The 12,511-nt window shown below is 53.7% G+C and overlaps 1 protein-coding gene across 2 annotated transcripts in view; it reads right to left on the bottom strand.

The window, feature by feature from the left end:
* Nucleotides 1-215: 215 nt before the first annotated feature.
* The window catches only part of TSHZ3 (teashirt zinc finger homeobox 3), a 101,272-nt gene continuing 88,976 nt past the window's right edge, over nt 216-12,511 (bottom strand). Inside the window, exons 1-2 of one of the 2 annotated variants that reach the window (XR_004682559.1) lie at nt 8,440-8,957; nt 216-2,149 (exon numbers count right to left, since the gene is read on the bottom strand). The gene's annotated coding sequence lies outside the window, so the exon portion shown is untranslated. Of the gene's footprint in view, nt 2,150-8,439; nt 8,958-12,511 lie in introns of those variants that run through there. The other variant, XR_004682558.1, reaches the window with a different exon arrangement.

Below are 12,511 nucleotides of genomic sequence, written 5' to 3'. Positions count from 1 at the left end.
TTAACTTAAAAGTAAAGTTAAGGGGCGCCTGGGTGGCTCAGTTGTTAAGCGTCTGCCTTCGGCTCAGGTCATGATCCCAGGGTCCTGGGATCGAGCCCTGCATCGGGCTCCCTGCTCGGCAGGAGGCCTGTTTCTCCCTTTCCCACTCCCCCTGTTGGTGTTCCTGCTCTCGCTATCTCTTTCTGTCAAATAAATAAATAAAATCTTTAAAAAAAAAAAAGTAAAGTTAAAATAGCTGACAAAAATAATTACAGGTAGTTGTTAATTGAACAAATAAATATACCATGGACAACTGCAACCAGGTTTTCCTTGTTGGAGAACAGGGTTATAAAATTGGAAAGGGGAGGTGGAGATATACTTGTGTTTGATTGGAGTTGAAGGTATAAGTATGAACTCATGGTTTTAAAAAAGGACAGAGGGGGGGAAGGGAGGGAAGAGATGGAGGGGGAGAGAGAAAGGGAGAGAGATGTCATACATATACATAGAGAGAGCCTAGAAACAATGACATCCCAGTGGCAATGAGCACACCTAGCATCCAGATCTTGGTTTCTATATGCCATTCTCCACCAAAAGGAAACACAGCACCTTAAAGAAATGGCTGATTCTGGGTCTGGGACAGGGAAAATACAAGATGAGCCTTAGAATACCTTCTTGTGCCAAAAAGGAAGGAAATGTTCAGAGAACAATGCGGACACGTCAAAAGGACAAAGAAATCAGTTTGAAAGGATTCCCACTCGTCACATCTGAGACCATTCTAGCGTTAAAATTAATAATGATAGAGAACCATAAGACATTGGATGCAACAAAAATCCATGAGTTACATTGGTATAAGGAAAAGTGGGTGAAAGCTCTTCCTTAGAGTAGAAAGACAGTTAATGTAGAAAGAATAATAGAATCAGGAAAAGTACCTTCAGGCAACCTTCCACACAATAATAACTGAATCAACCAAGAATCATCAACAGATGCCAAAATAAGTGGATGAACATTTGAGGGGTAACTGGATATTCACATAGTCTCAAAATATCTCCCCATAAGCTACTTACTAATTACAAAGGGAAGAGTGTAACTTAAGTATGGAGACACCCCTCAACACCGCTATAACTGAGGGGTCCAGGTCAGCATGGCCAACCCAGGACAAACCCACATCCTGCGCCGCCCGATAGGACCCACCGAGAAGAACAAAGCACCTGCGGTGGTATTTCTGCCCATAATGCATTACCTGAACCCAATCCTAACAAAACATCAGACAAACCCAAACTGAGGACATTCTGCAAAGTAACCCGCCTGCGGCATGAACACAAAAGAAGCTTGAGGCACGGCTTCCCTGTTAAAGGAGGCCGGACACACGTGAGAACTAAGGACAGCACATGTTCTGGAGTTTTCTTTCTCTGTAAAGGACATTATTCAGCTAATTGGCCAAATCGGAACAAAACCTGTGGATTAGGTAAGGGGCGTTGTATGGATTTCAATTTCCTGATGTTTGTTTATTTGCGGATTCCTGTGGTCACACAAGTGAATGTCCTTGTTTGTAGAACATCCATGCTGAAGTATTTAGGGGGTAAAAGAGCATCGTGTCTGCAATTCATTCTCAAATGGTTCAGAGAAGTCAGAATGCACGTGCGTGCACATAATTACAGTGTGTGAGAGAGAGACAGGAATGAGAGGAAGAGAGAGGGAAAAAGAGAGAGGGGGATAAATCCGGGAAAATGCGAACAATTGAGGCATTCTTGCAACTCTTCTGTAAGCCTGAAATTACAAACTTAAAAGGAAACTTTAAAGGGAAAAGGAGTTAGACAAAATAACTTGCAGCAGACAACCAAGGTCTCCGACCCAGAGGCAGGGTCAAAACTCACTCAGCCAATGCTGCAGGGAGGCTGAATAAACAGAATGCTTGAGAATCTGGGTCCAAATCTGGCCGAGGGAGAGGCGATAGAGAGTAAGACCTCTCAAAGTCTCGGTTTCAAAAATAGGACTATTCATCCTGAATTGTGGGGGCGTTGGGGCCACAGAACGACACAGTACCTGAGCAGGTGACACTGAGCCACGTTCCCCGAACTTGCTCGGTGCATATGAGGCATGTCCAGTCCCTGCTCTCGGCACCCCCGCAGTCCATCCCTGAAATATGATGGAGATGAAGTCCCCCGAATGCCTAAGAAACAAAGAAAAAGCACAACGGAGGTCACTAGCCTCTGCCCAAGAAGGCCAGTCAGTGTCCCATTTGATTGTAGAGAGCTTTTTCATGAATAAAGTTAAAATTTGTAAACCACCCCAAGTGCTTCACTTGTCTGAAAAATGCTTTGTCCCCACCAGAGGATGTGGGGAAAGAGGTCACTTATTTAAAGAAACAGGCTATCGTGATCAAAGTCTGAACGTCTCGGGCCTCTCCCGGGCCTTTGGATGGAACTCGGGGAAACTGAGAAGTGAAATCAGGAGGAGCCCAGGCTGCTGCAGCCATTGGCACTAGGGGGCAGGCCAGCGGGTTCGCTGCCCGGCAGGGGCCAGCTGAGCGGGGACCCGGGCACAGACAGCAGGACGGCGAGCTTTGCACACACGGAAACACACACTCCACTGCACCGTGCGTATACGCACATGCACGCACACCGATGACAGGTGTGCGTGCATGTGTGTGTGTGCATGCGCACGCGTGTGTGAACAGGGAAAGTTGATCCACAGAAATAGAATACAGAAAAATCAAAGTACTTTAAATGCTCAGGCAGTTTAACTGTTTCTTTCCATGGCAGGAAAATTTTCAGTGTTTGCAGAACCCCGAAAACGCCCCCGCAGAGCCCTGCTGTCCTCAGCACAGAGTCGGAACACCCACGGGGCAGGATAGAGGGAGGACCCAGAGGTGGGGTCAGGCAGCCTGCTGCCCCTTGCTCTGGCCTTGTGACTCTGGCCAGGTACTTAAACTCCGGAGCCCCAGCATCCTCCTGGGTAAAATAAAGACAGCAGCACCCATGTCCACGTGCCATCGTGCAGATCACAGGTAACGTGCAGCATCCCGGAAGATGCCCCATGGTCAGTCAGAGCAGTGATGGTGATTATCGTTACCATCTGCTTCTCAGGCAAGAGCACCCAGAAAACATCCTCCCTGGAGCCTGCTTCCCTTGGTCTCAGAGAGGAGAACGGGGTCACTACGGATGCACGACCTCCCATGCTGCACGCACTGGGCGCCCGGCTCTTGTTGCGGGAATGCATGGATGAGCACACCACAGTTTTTGGAAAGCTTCAAGGCACTGGAGGAAATTCTTCTAAGTTCTCTTAAAAATAGTTTTTCAAATGCATCTGTGAGCGTGGAACTCCTCCCGTACCTGCAGCAGACATTGTATTACCCTTGAGTCTAAATCATCTTTTCCGTTTTCCTTGCAGAAATCTTCCCTGACAGCCAACAGAACGTATTCTTCTTCTAATTGTTGATTTACCTTTCACAAACGCTGGTGGATCTCCCCATCTCTAATCCTCTACGCTCATTCATTAGCTATCAAGTGCGGCTTTTTGGAACAATTATGCTGTGCCCCACTGTCAGCTCCTTGTGCAGGTAGAGGATACATCCTGACTCCTTGCACAGGACGTAAATTATTGCTGGCACGCTAGTACCTGAAGAATGATTACACCCAGCGCACAGCTAAATAATGGATGCTTAGCACGGTGCATTGTAATAAGCAAAAGATATGAAATATCTACTATTCTAAGTGGAATATGCTAAGTATTTTTTTTAATAATAAAACCGTTTGGGGGAAGACAGGCTATTGAATCATGGTCCCCGGAGGAGACACCCCATGCGTCAGCTCTTTTGCAGCATCTGGCGAGCACTGTCACCTCATCTGTGAAATGGGAACAGTAGTTACACCCTTCCTTGTGCAGAGGTGTTGCAGGTGAAGGCTTAGCACCGAGCCCAGCGCATAGTAGGTGCTCAGTAAACGGCCGTAGCTGCTGTAGTCTGAGGAGTGGGCTGGCCTGTGGGGGGACCAGCTGGAGCACCTGTTACCTGGGCATCGGGTTCAGCGTGTGACCACAGGGAGAGACCGACACTTCCCCTTCCACTAGTCAGCTGAAGGCAGGATCTGCTTTGCCACCAAATATGGGGGAAGGTTCTGGAGCACTGGGAAGAAATGGAGTGGGGATGACACTTGAAGCCCTCTCTCTCCTTGTGAAGCCCAGAAGAAATGGAGTTTCTGGCACAGTACAGTGCTCAGACCTGGGCGGCTGGGGCCCCTCCCCTGGGCCCTGTGCTTCAGAGGGCCCTTCCCTGAGCCTCACCACATGGCCACCTCGAGCCTGCACCCTCCCTGTCCTGGAGCATACGCCTGGAACTGGGACCCCGGCGTCCTTGCTGCATGGCATTGAACCCTCATCCAGGGCTTACAGAGTCCTCACCCCCGGGCCCGTGCTCCTGAGCATCAAGCATGCCACCGGTGTGCACTGAGCCCCAGGGAGGTGAAGTGCAGACACTAGATGCCACTGGGACGAGTTACCTGGGATGGTCACAAACACACAGTGGTGGGGGCGGGGGCGGGGAGGCAGGCAATGGGGAGGCCCTGCTGCAGCTCCATGGAGACCTGTACTGAGCTGAGGGCGAGGGACACATCCAGAAGGTGGCCGATGCAGAGGGCTTCGGGGTGTGCAGTGCTACTCCAGGCCAGACGAGGCACCGGGTGCTTTGGACACGTTTTCTCACTCATTCCCCTCCGACGACCGTGGATTGGGGTTAAGAGCGTGGACTCCAGGGCTGTGCAGCCTGGGTTTAAGTCCTGCTCGGCCTTTGCCCTAGCTCCTGACCTCAACAGTTAATGCCTCTGTATTGCAGCTTCTCCATCTACAAAATAGGAAGAAGCCAGTTACTAGTTCGTGGAGCTGCCGGGGGTGAAGGAGAGAAGTACCAGCCGCCAGCTTAGCTGCGGTCACGCTCCAACATGTTTTATCCCCCTTATTGTTGAGCCCATTTTACAGAAAATCAAGCTGAGACTCAGAGATTCACTGACTCTCTGGGAAGCAAGAGAAGTGGTCCTTCTACTTCCAGAACTGCTCCTCATTCTGCCCTCTCCCCCTGAGACATGAGTGCCAGGTCCTTGGCACCTCTCCAGGGGGCACGTCTTTGGCCCTCCAGACTAGCTCATGAGGTGTTCCAGATGGTGCTGAGAGAGACAAAGTCCTCCCTGCTCTCACTCCTGCTGGGCAGGTGAGCAGGGGCTGACACAGAGGCAGGGCTGACACACTGAGCACAGCTGGCTCCTCAGGCTCTAGAACCTTCTGGAGCCCCCCCCCCCCCCCCCCCCCCCCCCCCCCCCCCCCCCACTGCAGTGCTGACGCTGGAGCTCAAGTCCGTCCACATGGCTTCTCACCAGCACTCCGTTCAGAGCGTGCCCTGGACACAGCCCACCGCGGTCCTCGGAGGAGGCTGGAGTGCTGTGGATTCCTCCGGCGCTTGAGGCTGGCGACTCCCCTTCTGCCTCCCGAAACACCCCTGGGCACCGGGCGCATAGTAGGGCGCTGTGCTGCTGGGGAGCCTGCAGGGGTTTCTGACGCCTCCAAGCCTCAGTGTCTGCATGAGCTTCCAGAGGCCACAAGTTGCCAGAAACTCGGTGCCTTCAAACAATAGAAATCTAATCTTCCACAGTTCGGGAGACTAGACGGAGGAAGGCAAGGTGTGGGCAGGGTCGTGCTTTCTCGGGAGGGTCTAGGGGAGGATTTGTGTCTTGCCCCGTCTAACTTCTGGTAGCTGCTGGCTTTCCTGGGCTTGTAGGCACGTCACTCCAAGCTCTGCCTTTGGCTTCACACTGCTGTCTCCTCTCTGTGCCTCTTACAAGGACACTTGTCATTGGAGTCAGGGCCCATAGAATAATCTGGGGAGGGTGGTCCCTTTATCTCAAGACCCTCAACTTACTTATATGTGCAGAGACCCTTTTTTCCCCAAATAAAAATTACAAGTGCCAGGGATTGGGATGTGGATATATCATTGGGGACCACCATTCAGCACACTACGGTGTCTTCATCTATAAAGCAGGCGCAACGTTGTATCAGCCTCACAGCATTGGGGTGGGGATTCTACAACATAATGTATATTAGACAAGCGGTTACAATTCTAACCGTATTTACTATAGTCTCTCTGCACACAACAAAACCTGTAGGTGAAAACATAGTCGATGGATCTTCAGAGTCCTAGTGCACTTTACATGTTTACTTGTTTAGTTGAACAGAAGCAATCCTTAAATGTCGTTTGCAAACTCGGGGTAAGGACGTTCATGAGAGGCAGGGGTCCCCCTACAGGTCCCAGCACAAGGAGTCCCCCAGGGGCGGGGAGAAGTATGGCCACTAGAGAGGCTTCGCTATCATTCGTGGGCTGCCTCCATCAGACTGGCAACATACGCGGATGGGATATAACAGCTGAGGTTTACAAAACACACATGCACTTTTGGAGGACAACCTGGCAGTGCATCAACACTTCAAATGCATGTCCCTTTGTTCCAGCTCAGCCCCCGTCAGGGAAGTGTCCTGCAGGAAGAAGAGCAGGCCGGTGCAGAGATACGTGTCCAAGGATGTTTGCTGGGGTGCTGCTCGTAATTGCGGGGCGGCGGGGGGCGGGGTGGCAGGATGGGGAGAGCCAGTGAGAGAGCAGGCAGGGAGAAAGGGAGGAGAGGAATAAAAGAAAGGAAAACTGCAGGAATGTCCTCTGTGGAGGAATGGCTGAATGCTCAAAGATGCCCCCAAACTCCATGCTTCTCTGCAGGGCTTAAGGGGTGAGGCCCTGAGAAGGTGAATCATCAACACGGGCCAAGTGATCACACCCTTACACGAAACGAGAGTCCAAGCAAGTGGCCTCGTGCACACATAAGCATAGTGTGATGATGCACTCTAGATCCACAAGTGTGTGCAAGGGCCTGGCAGCTCACCAATCTGCCTTCGAGCTGCGGCCCCCGCTGGGAAGAAATGGGGGTGGAGAGGGGTTTTAACTTTCTATTTCTGCCAAGCATCGATATTTCCCAGCAAGGATGGCAAGAGAGCTTACCAGCGTAATCACAAAATTACCCAGATTTGCAGGCAATTCATCTGTTCGGCTGCACAGGACCTGGAGGCTCAGAGGGGACAGCCGGAGGTGACTGAAGCAGAGGGAGCCCCTGCCCTTCTCTGAATGCCACTCCTAGACCCCCAATCCGTAGCACAAGGGGGCTCAGGAGGTGGCCCCCTCGCTAATTCTCCTGTAGGGGTTTGGGGACTTTGCCAGGCAGGTCCTGGGCAGCTGGTGGATCTTGACTGGGAGACTGAGTCACCCACCAGGAGACCCGTGAGGACCAACAGAGGGCTGCAAGGCCATGCCTGCTTGGGGGGTCTGCTTGGCTCCAGGGCCCCGTGCTCAAGGGTGCGCTCCCCTCCGGCCAGGACACAACGAGGCCTGAGGAGGAGGCAGGAGTGAATCACCACAAAGCTATGCCAACAGGTGCAGTGAAACCATGATACGCTGGGAACAGAGCCGGCGGGGCCGCTCAGCGCCAATCCCCGGGGAGGCTCGCTCCCTCCCAGAGTGGCCGAGGGCTGGCCTTCTATTTTGTATTTCCGAGGCTTTGTTTCTCCACAATGGAAGCATTTCTGAGCTCCTGTCTTTGTAAACAGATACTGCGCAGCAAGGCGGGTGATTCCCAGGCTGTCTCGGCTCTCTGCTTTCTCGTATTTGGGAGGAGTAGCCTTCAAGTTCTAGCTGTTGCCCCATGTTGCCGTGTGACACACGGGGGCTAAGTCACCTGCCTGGGCTCTGACCCGTTCCGTGCAGCCTTGGTCAAAGAGGCTGGCCCACCTCCCAGGACTGCTGGAGGCAAGAGTTCTCCAAAAGGCACACTTGAATCTGCTTACTCCTGCCAGAGAGCCGGTGGGGGACGGGGGTCCCTCCAGGCAGGAGGGCAGCTTAAATTTGAGTCTGCCAGGAAGGACTATGGAGTCTAAGAGCCAGCAGTCATGGTGGGCCACACCTGGATTAGGAGGGCACAGGGCAGGTGGCTCAGCAGGAGGGGCCGAGGGAGCTTCCAATGGGGGGAGATGGGTGTTGGCCCAATTGTCTCCTAACGAGGGAAAGTCTGGGTTTCCTCTCCTGAGGCAGGGCCTGGGGCTTTCTGGAAAAAAGATAAAGAAGGTCTGCTCTGTGGTGCCATGTTTTCCTGGCACTCTAGGGACTGGAAAAGGGGAAATGAAGGAGATGAAATTTCAGCCATCCAGACGCAGTTGGGGAACCCTGACCAAATGTCCCAGCCCTTGCTGAGCTCCCCTCCACCCTCAGCAGGGGCTGGTGGTTCATCCAAATAGCACACATCTGGGGTGAGGGCTGGCGCCAGGGAAACGCGTCCCCGAGGCTGGGAGGGCCCCACCGATCTGTTGCTCTGAAACCCCAGCTGCTATGGGAGCAGGAGGAGCCTGGATCCCCCAGATCCCCAGGCCCTGCTCATCACTCACCATGCTGCAGAAACGTGGTGTCTCCAGAACAAGTTCGCTGCTGGCCTGGGGGACTCGTGTCTCCCCTGAGGTCACGTCTGGGCCTATTTGCAAGTCACTGCCCCCACTGCAGAGAGCTGTGCCCTTTCTTGGAGGCATGGCAGGACCACGGGGCTGACGTGTCCACACTTGCCACTCACATCACCCACCACAGCACCTGTCACCACCGCCGCTCCCTCATGGTGCTGTGCGGTCTGAGCCGGGGCCTCAGTCACCCACGAGCTCCCGGCGTCCGGGGTGTCAGCGCACCCTCCGACGGGAATGGTGGCAGAGGAACTCTGTGTCCTTCCTCTGGTGCACGGGGAGTTCCTTCTCCTTAGGAATCCAGGGGCAGATTGCTGCATCTGAGGGCGGTGCCTGGGTCCAGCCCCAACACCTAGGAGAAGCGGGTACCCACCGCCCTGGAGTAGGCGCGTTGCACCCGGCGGCGGCAGGGGCTGGTGCTGAGATGAGTGAGGCCATCCCTCCTCCGTTCACAGCTTTAGGAAGAGGTCTCAGCTTGGACCCAGGTGCCAGGAGATGAGATCGCCCAGGGCAGGAAGTGACAGCCCATCGGAGCATGGGTGGGGTACAGGGGCTGGGGGAGGAGAGCCGAGGGGCAGCTCCAGATTCAGGGGCACCCAGATCTGGCTAGGCGGCCATTCTCTACCACCCCTGGCATGGGGTCTGACCCTGCCGTTCAGCATCCTAGAGGCTCAGCTCCTCCTCCCGTGAAATAAAGTAGCTCCCACCTCATCGGCTTGTTGAGGGATGGCGAGAGTAACAGGTGTAGAGGGGGTCGCCCGGGGCCTGGCTCCCGCAAACTCGGCACAGCAGCAGCTTTGCTGTTAGGTCCTCGCTGCATGGGGAAGAATCCCTTTACAGCTCAGAGCCATCTACACACGTGTCTTCCGCACACATGCTCGCCACCTTTGCCAGGTGCCAGAAAGAGAAAGACTCAGCCCCCAGGTGCTCTCGGGCTAGGGTAGAGACTTACCTGTAAGCAGATTGCAACACAGAGTAGCGACAGATGTTTGCCCTGGGGGCCTCAGGAGTGAGTGATTGTGCCTGGGGGTGCCCCAGGGGCATTGAGGCGGCATCACTCGGAGGCTGTAACAGACACAGCAAGCAGGTACCAAGCTTGTTCTTTTTTTTTTTTTTTCTTTAACTAGACATTCCTTCATTCTCCATTCATTCACCATTTCTTGATTATCTCCTATGTGCCAGGCACAGAGAAGGTCCCCAGGATAGAGACAGCTCCCATTCAGAGGAAGTAACATTACCTAAGGGACAGAGGCTTCCCTGGCCCAGAGTCGCCTGCAGTCTTCTGCCCTCTCAGCACCATGACAGCCCCGAGGTGCTGCGGGGTAAGCCGAGGTAACCTCCCACTGGACTATGGCCCTGCTCCAGCCAACGGTCCTGCCCAGAGCCCCCAGCTCAGTGCAGGACACAGGGCGGATGCTCAGTAAACACATGTTGACTGCCGTGTCAGCTGAGTCTGCTGGGAGGGAGGGCACGTGGCCTTTGGTGTGGGGAGTGCTCCAGGGAGGGCAGGGGTCAACGGTTTCAGGAAGCACTAGTAAGAGAGCCCAAGGTGGCTACCCAGACCCCGACATGCGGATGGACTGCAGACAGGCGTGCCCTTGGGAGGAAGGACACTGAGCAGAGGAAGGGGTACAAGGCAAGGCACAGAGGTATCCAAAGGCATGCGCTATTCAGGGCAGCTGGGAAGAAGTAAAAGGTACTGGAGGGGCTGCGTGCTACGAAGCCGAGACCAGACACGGGATAGCTGGCTCAGCAAACCCAGCCGGCACGCATCGAGCGGTGCCCACCCCCTTTGATGCCTTAGCCAGGGTACCTCTGAAGGCAGACCTGAGGCCATGTTGCGTATGTGAGTACTTTCTGTGGGAACATTACCCTGGGAGCAGAGCTGAAGGACTGGGGAGCAGAAAAGGCAGAGGCACTTACAGGTGCATAATCCAATTGGCCAGTGCTGTGGGCGATGGGAGATCCATCCCATGACGGTCAGAGTGGCCCTACGAGCAGCTAACGTACTGCAGAGCAAGACTGCTGGGGACCGAGTGCCAAGCAAGTTCTGTGGGGTCACAAGCAGCTGCATCCAGATACCTCAGGGCAGGAAGCAAGGGGCCCGGGGTAAGTCCTGGTCAGGCTGCTCCCAGGCGGACCTGGTCAGTGCCTGTGCAGAGCAGTCCAAAGGATGGCTGGAGTGTGTGCTGGGGCAGAGAGCTCGAAGCAGTGCATGCAAGGTGCTACCATCCGCGGTTCAGAGAAAAGCAAGAGCCGACAGTCCCAGCTGTGTGCCATGGGCCTTTGCCTTGGACTAGATTTCCCAGACTCTGGGCCAAGGATTTAGGGCAAGCAGCTGACTTGGGAAGGTGCAGGGAAGACAGGTCAGGTTTCGGGGAGGGAATGCACACAGTCATGGGTGCGTTAATGGGGGCAACCAACAAAGTGGGCATACCGGGAGCCTGATCCCATGGGAAGACTCGGGAAGACACATCTCAGATTTGTCCTTCTCAGCGGTGAGGAGTAGGGACATTGCCACACCACTTTCTGTCAGTCACTGGCTGGGACCCGCATCCAGGGATCCAGGGATCTCTGGCATTTGGGCCAGAGATTGGGAAAGAGTAGCTCTCTGGACAAAGAGAACTTTGGACAAAGTTCTCAGGCACAGAAATGCAGATTCCAAATGTTCTGTCCAATAATGCCCTTGTCCCAGCCCTCACCCCCAGGGCACCAGAAATGGACAACAGCCTCTCGTGCTGGCCAGGACCGGCCACCTTGCAAATGTCTGCCCAGAGTCCTGAGACAGAAAGCGATCGCTTCAGTTCAGCAAACATTATATGTCTGTCTCTGTTCCACTTCGGTTTCCTCTGTGGCCGGCATCACCCTCCCAGGCAAGAGATTATATATTTATTAGCTTATTGGATTAGGGTTGGTCTCCCCCAGTGACATGTTAAGTCCCCCAAGGACAGGGACTCGATCTAACCCAGGAGGCATCTCACGTGCCTAGAACCGTGCCCGGCACATGGAAGATGCTCGGCGGTATTTTCGGATTAAAGGCAGGAAGGACCAATGTATGAGACTCAGAGAGCCTAGCCTTCCATCCGTTTAGTCTCCCGGGCAGAAAAGCAGGCCCCTAGCCACACATTAAAACAAGCGGCCCCTCTAGTGTCCCCGGGGGGAGGGTGTCTTGCGCTGGGCTTCCCGTGGCCAGGGCTCATCACCCGGCAGGGGATTCCTCTGGGCACCGTCACGGCCATTTCCAGGCGGGTGGGTGTCCTCTGCGAGTCCCTGCAGAACTCAGCTCCCTGCCCCGTCCCACCTCCGGCATCTACCCCGGGACCGACGGCCTCCCTTACGCACGGTCTTCCGTGTAAAGTCACGGCAGTATTCAAAAGGTTAAAGCAGAGTGAACTGTTAATTTTAATGCTTTCTCTAAGCTTCAGTTTTAATAAGCGAAAATGATGTTCTTATTTGCAGTAAAGTGGTGTTATAAAATTCTGTCTGTCAAGCTCATTTTAAAACCATGGAAATAAATGATCTGACAAAATCAGGCTATTAGACAAGTGAGGAAGAGTGATTTCCATAAAAGTAGAGGAGCTGTTCCTTAATTTCACACTTGGTAGTCTTTTGGGTCGACTAAATTTTTAAATAAGTGATAAAATTATATTAGCGCAATTGCATTTTTATAGATTTTTTTGGTCATTGTACTCTTTTTCAATCCCTTTATTTTAACTCAAACTGTTCTGCTGAAAGGTTAGTCTCAACTTATGTTAGCTCGTAACGGTCTGTCCGCACGCCCGCACTCTCGCACGCAGTCCCGGCGGGGTCTGGCGGGGTCTGGCAGGCGCGCACCGCTCATGGCTGGAAATGGCCGCTTCCTGCTGGACACGTGGGGCGGTGGCCCCTAGGTCCGTAGGAGGGCGAGGGGGATGCCGAGAGTACCCACCAGGGTCGGGAGCGTGCCTGCCCCTGGCTTCTGAGCTCACTCGGTTTTTGCTCAGGATAAGGAAGAAAACCAGGAGAACAT

Source organism: Mirounga leonina, unplaced genomic scaffold, assembly GCF_011800145.1.
Source record: "Mirounga leonina isolate KUSES-001 unplaced genomic scaffold, KU_Mleo_1.0 Mir_177, whole genome shotgun sequence".
Taxonomy (NCBI): domain Eukaryota; kingdom Metazoa; phylum Chordata; class Mammalia; order Carnivora; family Phocidae; genus Mirounga; species Mirounga leonina.
The sequence above is the reverse complement of the archived record's forward strand: the minus strand, read 5'-3'. Positions and strand labels throughout refer to the sequence as shown.